This window comes from Meles meles, chromosome 5 (genome assembly GCF_922984935.1).
Source record: "Meles meles chromosome 5, mMelMel3.1 paternal haplotype, whole genome shotgun sequence".
NCBI classification, from domain to species: domain Eukaryota; kingdom Metazoa; phylum Chordata; class Mammalia; order Carnivora; family Mustelidae; genus Meles; species Meles meles.
The window spans coordinates 68,117,860-68,131,546 of NC_060070.1; positions in this window are offsets into that span (position 1 = coordinate 68,117,860).

Below are 13,687 nucleotides of genomic sequence, written 5' to 3' on the forward strand. Positions count from 1 at the left end.
GCCTGTGCAAAGCATCAGATTCACTTCTCCGAGGCCTTGCCAAAGATATGATGGGCAGGCTTTCTGGGAAGAGTCCTATTTCCGACTGCAACCGGCCATTCATCAAGCATCGGGAATTTGCCTAATGCTGCCCGTTAGCAAAGGAGATGTCATGTCCTCACTCGCAGTTCACTTTCCCATCCCACACCTCATTGCAGTCCTCATCCACATTCCTCAGTCCAATCTTTTTTCAGGAGGTATCATTACACTCCAACCTCATCTCGTAATTGCCTTTGCAGTGTGACTCAACGTTTTCCACCAAAGCACTGAAAAATACTCCTCGGAATATTAAGGACCGGGGAGGTCATTGAATCATAGCGAGGCAGCATTGCCAGGGATCCTGAGATCACCCTGTGTCACTCCCCATTTCCCGATGGTCCACTGAGGCACAAAGAGGCTAACTGGCTTGCCAGAGATGCTACAGCAAACACTCCCTCCAAGTGGAACTGGAGGTACAGAAATAGACAAGCATCCGAGAGAGGGGTATTCTGAGGACAGTGAAAGATAATTGCAAATCCTCGTAACTATTTTGGACTTGCCTCCCACAGATAGTAAGCAGCTGGCCTCTGTATCCACGGAGGCCAAGATACAGGGGAGAAAAGGGTTTTAATTACCATTTGAGTTTATACGTAAAATTAGAAATACTTTATTTTAATGTTTCGAGCTCAGAAATAGTGGGCGGTGGAAGAGGGCGGAAACCCCTTTTCCGGAGGACCCCAGCACAGGTGGTGCCCCCAGGAAGGGGTGCGGGGTGTGGGGTGGGGGAGCAGTCACTGATTCTGTGTCACTCCTGTCGGGGGCTCCATTTCTGCGGCACCACGTGCCACCTGCCTGAATGGGAGCAGATCTCTGGGCCGGCACCTCATCAAGGTGTCCACACATCGGACACAGAGTCTGTCACTGCGAAATAAGGCCCCAGAGCACACAAACTCCTAAAGAGGAGAAATCAGATTTCTATGTAACATCCTTAAGAAATCAAAGCACATGGGAATCATGGAGCTAGGTAAAAACCTGACGATCAGCCCGTTTATCCCTTTTGGAAGCTTTGGATTTCTCTGATGTGTGAAGTGTACCAAAGTATGTGCTCCTGGTGTCCTTTCTGCATTAATTTCAGGTATCTTCGGGGAAAGGCACTCCCCTGGTTTGTAGTAATAAATCAACAGAAAGCAGTTCTGAGGGGTTATTTATAAGCCCCTGGGATCCAGAGGCCACTCGCTGGGACCTGGCTGTTGGTGGTCTGCAATCAGACCGAGCTCCATTATCGGAATGGATATTGTCCTGGTCCCCACGGCAGAGACAGAAAACGCTTACGGAGGCACCTCCTCTGAGCTGAGCAGACTGAACCCCCTTCCCTGTCCTGCTCCTTCCTCTGATATCCTAAATAAAGAGAGAGAGAGTTCACAGCCCCGGGACAGTATTCGCAGAAAACGCACTGCACCCTTTCCTCAGGATGTGTTTCTTGCCTTCTAATCTTGAGAAAGACTAACTCCCTGAACTTAAGGTTAGAGAAATCATTAGGCAAGAAAATCCCTTCTCTTGATTTCTTGTAACTGTCCAAACTGATGAGTCGTGGAAAAATCGCTGCAGGTCAGACCTCGCACTCTTCCTGAACCTTTGCACCGTATTGTTTATAGAAAGAATATGACATCCCTTGGCATGATAAGGTGAGCGTTGCTATTTCTGCCTTTGGACGGTTCATTATGCTTTGCTATCATAAGTTGAGGGGGCAGATAGCTGCAGAGACCTAAAAAAATACCGTGATTCCTCGGGATTGTTAAGCAAGTTGCTGCAGAAAACACCTCCTTTTGTTTTGGCAAACCCATTTTGGAAAAATGATTTAAATCTTGGCAGCGATAGAGAGCTTTTTACATCCTATTTTGATTGCCTCAGAGGTCAACCACACAATGAGCAACATCTAATTTTTAAGCTCGGGAGGGCTTTGGGTGGCCCAGTCTTCTTTTTCTTTTTGAGTGATCGACGTATTTTGAAACTGATATAAACCTCATTTCCATGCTTCATGTAAGGTGCTCTGAAAATGAGTTCCATTCTCCGGAGAGTGCCAGCTCCTGGAAATCAGGGATTGGACTCTCATATTAGTCATGCCAAGATTTCTTTGATCCCAATGGCAGATCAGTGTAGACAGAGTGGAGCTTGAATATGCGTTTGCTGGACTGAGCTTAATAAGAATAAAAATCACCATACGACAGTATGAACTGTCTCATGTCCTGGGGAATTAACACACTTGTTTACGATGAGGCTGAAGGCAAGTGGTCATAATTATGCTAGTTTTTACTGATATCTGAATAGGCACATTCACCCCACAAACAAAAATATGCATCTGAATCTAATATTACATTGTATGTTCACTGGAATTTAAATAAAAACTGTTTTTTATAATAAAAATAAATGTTAAATAAATTTTAAAAATTTATTTTTTATTTTAAAAATTAAAATAGAAATGTAAATAAAAAAATAAAAAATTAAAAAGAATACAAAGGGCAGGTGTTTTGGTTCATCAGACAGTACAGAATCTGATGCCAGGTTCTTATTTCTCGGCTGAGGAGGGCTGTGGCCCAGGTGGTGAGGCATGGGACGGGGGGCCTCAGGCTCCACTCAGACAGGTATAGCCTGGCCCCGTCCACCGTTCCAGTCGGAGTTCATTAAATGTGACCCCTTGAGAACCACTCCCCAGAAATCTAGGCTAAGGGTGGCTGGACTTCTGGAATAGATTCTAGACTTTTTGTAATGCTCTTCAAAGTGTGTGCCTGGGGTCTGACAGAGTAGAAAACAATTCACAGCTGAAAAATTGAGAGCGACACTAGTGGCCAATAAATACATCTAATAAGAAAAAAGTCACTTGGGAACATGAGCTAAAAATTTTACAGGAATTTGAAATCAGAAAGGTACTGACTTGAGAGCTTTGGATTAAACTCACTAGAGCGATGAATTAATACCTGACGAAATGAAGCCTTCTAGTAGGATAATCTGGCCATTTAATGAGGAGATGACATGATGTATCAGGAAAGTCTCTGGGGCCACTGTTTGGACGTGTCATCTACAGCTTCTACCTTTACTTCTTAAAAACCCTGAAGTCATTGGTCCCCCCCCCCCCTTTTTTCCTTTATTCCTGTGGTAGTTCTGTTACTGTGGCAAGTGTAAAGTTTTGAACTTGCTCCCCACCCAAGAAACAAAAATTAGGTGAACGTGTTTTTCCTCTTATTTCTGTAAGGCGGGAAAATGTTTCCTCTACCTTCTTATGTTCTGTTCCTGTGGCCTGTAAATTAAACTTACAAAGGGCAGATTAACAAGAGAAAAAGCATACAGATTTTATTTTTAATTTTACATGCATGGGGGATCCCCCCACCTCTGCAAAAATGAAAATGCCAAGTAGCGTTAGGCTTGGGTTGGGGGAGTTATATACCGTTCAAATAAAGGGTGACACATTGCAGAGAAGAGACTAAATGCAGGAAAGGGGGTTTGAGCCTCTAGGGATGATAAATTGTGGGAAGGTAAACAAATGGGGAAAACTAATGTTAGATAAGGGGTATTTAGTAAAATTCATTTACGGAGACTTGCCTAGGTCCTGTCTCCGTTTACGGTGATAAGGGTTGCTCTCATCTTCCTGGGATGGGAGAGGGCACCTTCAAAAGGGGGATTTATGCTCTGCTTTAAGGTAGATAGGAATAGGGCAGAGAGCACTCCCTGCGTCTGCTTTTTCTCAAGTGCTTTCAGTCCCAAATAATCATTATCCTGAAGTGATATTTTTTTTGAAGCTTGAAACAGCACCCCTTTATTAGCTCTTAAAGAAAGAAAGAAAAAAAAAAAAACAACCATGACAGTCTAAGTGAGTCTTTGGATGTTGTGCTTGAGTGAGTATGCTCTGGGAGAAAAACATGACCAGGTGGCAGAAAAGTGATGAGATGCTGTGGGTAATTGGGTTTTCTAAGCCCCGGGAGGATCCTTAAGACTCTGTATTCACAGCGCAGAATGGGGATAAGTGGTAGCGCTAGGGTAAGTTCCACATTTTGGGGTTCCAGGCTTAGTCTAGAGAAGAAATGAAAAAGGCAAGTTCCAGTGGGTGGTGGTATCATATTAAGAAGGTCGACAGAAAAGGAAAGGCCCTAGCCCACCAGGAGTCTACCAACTCAGTCTATCGTGATCAAGTGGACAGGAAGTTCAGGTCATGAGTTTAGAATGGAAATGGACATTTTTCATATTTTTCTCAAAGTATTGTATCTGAAAGGAATCTTTTCAATAATAATTTAGAACAAAGGTTTCCTCAAGCATTTCATTTTAAATGTGTGATACTTAGACTATCCAATGAGAGTATTTCAAATGCCCGTAATATTTGTAGGCTCACACAATGGAGCACAAAAGAAAAGCAGATTCTGAGTGTGTCCCTTCACAGAGCTTCCAAGTGAGGGAGCAAGAGAGAAGAAGAACCGAAGAATGGAAGCAAAACTAAGTAACACAAAGTCAGGTAAATAAATAATATATAACGCAAGGTGGAAATTATCATGAGTTGGTATTTCCCTCGTGGGATAATGTCGGGAAGTTCCAAAAGAGCACAGGGTTTCGTTGCTGGTGGGAAAGAGGCAGACTGGAATTCTAGAAAAGGAAATTATTTTTGAACATGGAGGCACTTTTAATAAAACCTGATTGTGATGATGTCACCCTTTCCTGGAGGATGACTCCACTCTTCAGGCATAGATGACCTTTCTAGCACCTGCAGAAGAGAATTGCCTCTAAACAGATACGTCCTGGGTCTCTGTGGAGCCGAGGTTGCTGGGAGTGATTTCTGGCCATTGTGCCTCCTTAAAGAAGCCAAGTGCATTGAGGGAGGGTAACAGAAGCAATACATCCTGGTCCTGCGAGTCTCTGTTTATTTTGGGAATGCTCACTCCGTTCTGTGGAGCTACGGTTCACAATGAATTTCACAGCTTTATTTTCTTTCTTCTGGGAATTTCTGATCTCCTGTTAACCTTCGATTGCCCTATTAGATATTTACTTTCTAGCATGGAGTTTTCGCATTCAGGTATGTATTCTTGACTTGATTTTTAACAAAGCATAGCTTTCCTGGATTAAATAATCACATCCCTGAAAGCAAATGTTTTATAAGAAACACTTCCTTTTAACAATGTCTTAAATCCTTTATAGCCTACATTTGCAAACTGTTACATTTCTCAAGCAGGGCTTACCTTAAAAATATCAGCCTGGGATTTCAAAATGCAAATATTTCTAAAGATACCACCCCCTGTGTGAGCGGGAGGGAGGTGGAGAAGGATGCACATATTTGAACTGGCCCAGATTTGGGGGCACACCGTGCCTAAATCCTGTTCGATCCTAGTCAGGCCTTTGCAGACACGCTGGGGTGTCAGTGCTGTGTGCCTCTGGTGGATGGGAAAGGCTGCCATGGAGATATAGACTGGGACCCTCGGAAGCTCAGAGGGAGTTCCTTTATCAAGTCTGGGTACTGCTGAAGCCAAAGGGCAAGCTTTAAGCTGAAGGGGAAATGGAATCCTGAGTTAGACTAGCTATCCCCGGCCCCCAATTCTCCCCAGTCAGAATGACTTCCACGTGCTGCATTCTGCCGCCATGTGGTGGGAGGGGCCCGGTGGTGTTGTGGGGGGACCAGGACCATAGCTCCCATCTTTGTTTGCATCTGGAGCTTTGCCCATCCTGGTGACATCTGCTTGCCAATATTGAGCAGGTGGGGGTTGATCATTTAAAAAGAAAACATTATTAAACTCTGTGGAACTAGACTGAAGGCTTGCAGTGACAAGTGTCACAGCGACTGTAAGGCCCATGGGGACCCTTCACCCCAGAGTGGGGAGAAGAAGACTTCTTGCTTTGTCTCATTTGCGTTCCTTTCCTGCCTCCTCTTCTTCCTTTTCCTTCCCCCTCCTTCTTCTCTTTATTTTTTTGGTATGTTTTATTAATGTGCCAACTCTGGATTTTTTTTTTTTTTAATATCTGCATTATCAAACTTACCCCACCTCACCTCCCTCCATCTCCCCCACCCGTAGGTATTTCTCAGATATGGTCAGAACAGTCTGTACTCAGACCTCCTATCACGGGCTCCCCGGCGCTCTGTGCGGGCATCTCTGTCACTGAGGATTGCAAAGCAAGATGGAGTGTTAAGATTGTGGGGACGTATATTAGGTTACAGGTTCTGAGACATCATGTGAGGTGGGGTGACAGCTAATGTACCCTGGCACATTTTCTGAGCTTGATCTCTCTTGCAGCTTGGGCAGTGTTCAAGGAAATGGTTGTTCTGGTCAGGTGGTGGGGAAGGGGGACATGGCAGGGGACACCCATGTCCTCTTCCTATTGTGCCAGGGAGCAGGAACAGGGGAAAAGTCCAGCTTGGCTAGCCATCCCTAGTGTCGACCCTGTGTATGAGCTAGGACACGCTGACGTGCTCTTCTGGTACATGGATTGCAAAATGGCACGGGTGGGGGGCTGGGGGGCTGGAGGGGGCTGGAAATAGGAGCTCCTTGTGAGTGAGGGGTTTCCTTCCACAGGCTTGCTCCCTAATGGGAAGGCTTGATGCTATTTCCCTCCCTGCCGCCCTGAGAGTCCTAGGGTGGGAGGGCCTGGGACAGGAGACAGGAGCCCTGAGTGCTCAGCGGAGAACTGCAGCCATCTATAACCTTCCCCACTGGAATCCTGGCCCCACCTCTGGCAGGGGACGTGCGTGCGATGGGCGATCTGTTTGCACGCACTGATCTAATCATCACGGATCCTGGCCTCTCGGTTTACGGTCACGGTCTCCGTCAGTCCGCAGACGGTGTGAATGACATCAGGCTGAAGACGGTGTCCTTACAAATCCTTCTTGACCAGCCAAGGAAATGCATACTGATGATAATAGTGCTCTGCAAGTAATGAAAAGAAAATCTTTGTCTAATCACAAGTTATTTTTTACATATGAGTCAGTGTTCCTAAGTCCTAGTTAACAGAGCTAGTTTCACTTACTAGTTACAGGATGTGGGTGAGTATGAAGAGCTCTGGATTAGAGGGCAGGGTGGTGGTCCGGCTGTGATTCACTGTGGGGTCCGCTATGGCTGCGGTATGGCCTGGTTAACTGAGGGAGACTAGAAAGAGCCAGGACCCTGCACTGCATGTCCCCAAAAGGAGTGGGGCTCGTGCTGAAGGGCCCAGTGCCCAGGACGGCGGGGCTGGGAGGCGAGAGCGCGGTGTGTCAATGACCACCAGGGGGCAGTCACTGCAAGCACCTGGAAGCCGAAGGGCGCCTGTCCTACTAGGGGTCACCTGTTACCTTTGGAAATAGAAAGTAGAAGTCCCCAAACTATGGCGAGCTGGGAGTGGCCTCAGGACATGTTGTTATAGACAGAGGGGCCCTCCTGGAATTCCCAAGCGGGCCTCTGATTCCCAACATGGAGAGAGGAAAAAACCAGACAGAGCCCTGATGCCAGACAGTGCTGGGAGCAGCAGGAAGGTTACCCAGAGGGGTAGCTGTCACCAGGCCTACAGGCAAAACAGAGTCTTATCTCAGTGACGTGGTTATCAGAACCCAGACACAAGGTCAGGGTGAAACTACCCACCACATGGACTTGAGCCGGAAGCTCCTTTAATCCTTTATTTTTCAGCTCAGAAGATGCTCTTCCCAGCTGGGCCAGGCCTGTTGATCAAGGGCCAGGGGATGGCGCATGCTTGGAAGAGGGGAAGGAAGTGGATGGAGAAATTGGCTGCAGAAGCTGGGACCCAGCCCAAACCGGTCTAACACGGCTGCTGTTAGATAGGGTACCTTAGATAGCGTACATTAGATAGGGTACATTAAGGCATTAAAAAAAAAATCCACGGGAAAACTCTTAGGTAAAATAAGAATGGAAGAGCTACAATTTTCTGAGGCAGAGATGCTGGGTTTTCCAAACGTCCCAACTTTTGCCTGTACCTTTACCTGAAAACCTGACTAGGAGACATCCTCCTTCAGAATTTCTCAGAGTGCTCAGCTGAGTTTGAGTTAGAATTTTACAATTTTCTTGATTAGTACATTGCCTTTGGTCTCTCTCCCATGAGAAGGCGAAGCTTCCCAAGGACAGAGAGTATGTCCTGTTAGCTATTGGATCCTGAGACCCAAAGAACCCCAGTGTCTGGTATATTTCAGGTATTCAACAATTATTTATTGAATGAATGGATGTTTTGAGAGAAACAGGAGTTTTTTCGTGGGCAAAAATGGGAGCATGACTGTCGTATTTGATTTTGTGGATGATTCTCACTGATGAAAAGAGATCATTCTGTAAACAACTATCAGTGCCCTTCAGGGCATCTGGGGACAACAGATTAGAGGGAGTTATAATGTCTCTGAACACTGACGATTGACAATTAAGTCTTTACACAGTAGGCCCAGTTTTGACATAAAAGTAAGCAAAAATGAAGACTAGTAGATTCCTTAAGGAAACTCAAGTTCATCTATTGGGCAAAAACATGGCAGCAAACTCCCAGCCGATTTTTCCTTCTCCCTACCCCCTATGCATTGTATCCTCTCCACACAAATCTATGTAAACAAATAATATAAAAATAAACACAGAACACATTCTTTTAGGGGAAAATAACTCATGCCCATAGCCAGAATGGAGGCTGTGGAAGTGGGGTACCGTTCATTTGGTTTTGATGAATGTTAGAGTTCTTTGATTTCTAGCAGCAGAATCTAGTACTGGCTGTTGAGTAAGTCACATAATCAAAGGGAAAACGGGAAGTCAAGGCTTGGGAATAAATACAACCTGAAACATTTCTATGTAGCCTAAACTACTACTTAGTTTTGCTTGGTAATAGCTGTGTTTTGAAAAAAACCATCACATTTTTATTCTATTTATCATATTGCTTGGGTTTCAATTCTAGGAGAGAGCAGCAGCTTCCTAGCTGTTCCCAGCCCAGAGCATTTTTTTTTTTTTTTTTAAGAGAGAGGGAGAAGGAGAATCTTAAGCAGTTTCCATGCCCAGCATGGAACCAACCCGGGGCTCGAACTCACAACCTTGAGATCATGACATGAGCAGAAATCAAGAGTTGGACACTTAACTGACTGAGTCACCCAGGTGCCTCTGGCCCAGAACATCTTCAAGCTTCCTGTAGACTTTACCCAGTGGGAGGAGGAAATTTCACAAAGGAAAATCAAAGTGCTATTTCCCAAAGAAGGAAGTAAGAGTTCAAGGAACTATCAACAGATGAGTGTGTGAACAAAATGTGGTGTTTACATACAATGCACTATTATTCAGTCTTAAAAAGAATTGAAATTCCGATATATGCCACAATATGGATAAGCCTTGGAAACATTCTGTGAAGTGACATAAGCCAGAAGCAGAAGGGTGAATAGTGTATGATTTTACTTGCAGAAGGTCCCTATGTCTCATTCATAGAGACAGAGAGTAGATTAGTGGTTGCCTGGGGCTGGGGGGTGGGGAGAGGAAATGAGGAATTATTGTTTAATGGGCACAGAGTTCAGTTTGGGTGGGGAGAAAAATTCTGGAATTGGACGGTGATGATGGTGTACAACAATGTGAATATAGTTCATGCTACTGAACTGTACACTTAAAAATGGTTAAAATGATACATTTTATGGTTTGTGTATTTTGCCACAATTAAAAAAAAAAGTGCAAGGTAGCCAATGTCAACCAGTGTCAAGACAGGGAGAGAGTGGAAGGTCATGGTCTTTGGAAGTAAAGGCCACTGGGGCGCCTAGTGTAGGGACCAGAGAGCTGGACTCAAGTCCCAGTACTTCTATGTAACCTTGAGCAGCTCACCAAACCTCCCCAAGCCTCTTTTTCTCATTGGTGGATCAAAACCTTAGCGCCATTACCTATCACATAGGACCTGGGTTATCCTGTGAACATATTTTTGTGAGCTTATAAGATTCTACAGAGACGATGGCATTACTATGTGAGGGAATGAAAAGCCCTTTGTAAACCTATATTTTGGCGATCTGGGTAGGAAACGAAGACCATCACTTTCTCAGGTTAGGAAGTGTTCTGGAGGTGGCTCTCCCAGATGGAAGGCAAGGATTATAATAAAAACATGAGCAGGACAGCTGTTCATGTATGTGCCGCAGAATCTAAATGAGCCTGGATCACCCTTCTGGGCTCCTGCTCCATTAAGATTTTGCAACCCTCAGTGAAAGGCTCAGACATATCATTAACCAACGAAGCAGCCAGTGTTTCCAGCTGAGAATCTCTAAATGGGCTGCCAACTATGGAGCTCTTAACTATGTCCATAAAACCAACAGGAGGTGTCTGTTAGATACATATGACCTATGTCCGGTACAGGGTTAGGACAAATGCAAGGATGACTGATTTCAGGCCAGATTCAAAGATTTGGCATTAGAAGTCAATCATCTATTTCTATGCCAACTGCTTATTGGCTAAACTGATATGTAAAAAAATAGGATTAAAGCAGGTTTGGTTGCAAGATTCCTTTGTTCTGTCATTTCTCTAGATTAAAACCTTCAGAGAGAGTCCCCTGGAGTTATAACTTGATCAACTTTAAAGGTTATTGGAAGAAATGCTGGTAGGTAGCTTAAAACTTTTGGGTAAAGTGTTCTGGGCACCCAACAGGCACTTGGCTTTTTCACCCTTGGCTGTCTGTAAGGAGCCTAGTTCTAATCACCTGCTGAGTAGGAGCTCAGGGATTCACCTCTAGAACTTGTGTCTTCTGGAACATGTCTCTTCTCAAGACACCTGAGTACTACCTGGCTTCAGTACCTTCGCACAGCTATGTCCTCAAAGGTCTTGTTCCCAAAGTTTTCCTCCTTTTGAATTTGGCTGTGATATATCTATATCTATATCTATATCTATATCTATATCTATATCTATATCTATATCTATATCTATCTATATCTATATCTATATCTATATCTATATCTATATCTATATCTATCTATATCTATATCTCAATATCGACACATTTTCTTAATCTGGTATTTCTACCCATTCTATGTGTTTAAAGTAGAAGAGGTTACTGCCTTGCTCAGTTTGCCATCTCAACTGGGAACGGAATTGGGAATTTCTGTTACTAGATTCCAATGATGTTGATACTTGGACATCCATGGAACAAGGGATGGACCAAGATGGAGCTGCCTTTTTGGGACCCACTATCTCCTTGCACTGGTGATCTCCTGGCAGTCAGCTCATGACAGTTTAGACTCACTACAGCCTTTTAGGAGGAAAGGACAGACCCCACTCATTACCATGGGACTAGTCTTTTTGAGGCATTGGCATGATTGACTTAATTTTCATGTATCCAGTAATAGATCAGAGCTGGGGTTGAGGATTCAGGGAAAGAGGCATGATAAATGGGAAACTAGGAAAGAGATAGAAAGAGGAGCAGAGAGAGAAGAAGAATGAAGACAAAGAAAAGGCAGAGGTGGGGGAAACTGGACAGTCTGAGAGAAAGAAAAGAGGAAGAAAGGAGGAGAAGTGGGGGCGGAGATAGGGAGAACACTGCCTTCCTCTGTCCTCTTCTCTCTGGGAGGAATAAGCTTCCTGCCCTGTGGCTTCCGGCAGCAGCTGAGCCTTGGTCTATGATCACATCTGGAGGTGAGAGCTGGCAGGTGCACGCACCCTCAGGCCTGCGCTTTCTAGTCCCTCCCCTTCATTTGTCAGGCACGCTCAAAGTCCAGCTCAGACCCCGGAGCCTGCTGCAGTCTGACCTGAAGGATGCTTGTTTTCAGGGAATACATCCCCTGGGAAAGCACCCCGTTCCTATTTTTCACAATTTCTAGGCACTAACTTTAGGGCAAGGCTGCTGTCACTCCGTTTTCATTTTATAAATATGATGGGAACATGTTAGGGAAAATTTTTAGCCAACCCACTTGCTGGGTAACAGGGAACATCGTGAAAACCCACCATGCAGACGTTTGTAATGAAAGGATTTTGACAATATTCTTGAGTGTTCCCGAAGAACCAAAGAAGCTATCTACCTGACTGATCTCCTGCATTCACATGACCTGCCACACGGGTTTTGCTCTAATGCACAAAATTAATGTGGGACCTTGGATTGTGAGATTGATTAATTCTAATTAGTTCTCTCTTTAAATAGCCATGTTTGCTGTGCGGTACTATTTAGAAACTTCTATCACCTCATTCTATTTATAAATTGCTTTTATAAGCATGGGATCTAAAGGCTGAAAGAGACCTTAGAAATGTGTGATGAAAAGAGCACTTTCCAGTACTAGATCTGAAACCCAATTGTTCGTGACCTTGAATAAATCACTGAGCTTCTCCGGGTCTGATTTTCCTTCTCTGTAAAATAAACTGCTTGAACTGACTGAGCTTACGTCAGTTCTCACACCCCTTTACATGTCTCCCATTGCTGCTTCGTGGTGAGAAATGGAGGCTCTGTGGTGTGAGTGTCCCACTCATGAAGGACAGGCTCACCCCTGTCTTGCCACCTGCTCTCTCTGCAGGACATTCCACACACTCTGGGGTCCCTGCTGTCTGGCTGGCTTCCACGTGCACCCAGGAAGCCAGAGCAGACCCCTACCAGCTCTAGAGAGTCAGCTCGAGGTTGGGTGGGAAATGGGCCCGGCTCCCACAACTCCCTGTGTTGGTTCCAGTCTGAATACAGATGTTTTTCAAACAAGTGTGACAAGATTCAAGATTCGCTCACCTGTCCCTTCAGGCTATTTTTGATCTCCTCAGCTTTTCTTTCTAAATGAAGACCAGACTTATCCAAGTAGGTGGACCCCAGGGCGAGGATCAACCGTGGAAAACACAGATCCTGATACTCCTGCCATGCCTTGACCCCAGCGGTTCCAGCACCCATTACCACAGTTCACAGCACCAGCGTCTACACAGTGGCCCAAACCTGACATGTCTACGTCACGTTTGACTCCTGCCTCTTCTGGACCACTTCCACCAATTGGCCTCTGTTAGCTTTTCCGGCTTCCTTAAATGACCACAAACGTTGTTGCTTAAACCAACAGAAATTTATTCTCTTACAGATCTGAAGGGGTCCAGAATCAAGATGTCTCCGGGCTCGTGCTCTGTCTGAAGACTCTAGGCGAGAAGCTATTCCACGCCTTCTTCTTAGTTTCTGATAATCTTGGCCTCTCTCGGCTCATAGAAACAACACTCCAATCTCTGTCTCCATCGTCATATGACATTCTCCTCTGCTTCTGTCTCTTCTCCTCTTCTTATGAGACACCAGTCATACTGGATTTAGGACTCACCACGACTAGTGTGACCTTACCTAAACTTGACTACATCTACAAAGACTTTATTTCCAAGTAAGGTCACATTCATGCATGCTCAGGACTTCAATATATCTTTCTGAGGAACAAAATACAAACCACGACGGCCTCTAAATCCGGTTAATTCTATCTAGTAGCGATCTCTTACGTCCATCTCCCCTTCATCCCCACTGCCATTCCTTTAGTGCAAGCCCTTGTCTGGACGTATTCAAAGTCTCCCAACAGCCCTTGGAAGAGTATTGTGGTTGTTTTGTAAGACAGAGGGCTGGACATGGAATTACTAGGTGAAAAGGCATCATGTCTTTAAAATTTTGATATTCTACCCATTTTTCTCTAAAAAAGATATTTCAATTTGTAATCCTACATATAATGTCTGAGAATAGCCTTTCCCACCGACTATCGTCAACACAAAATTTTCTGAATTAAAAAAAATTTTCTTGCTAA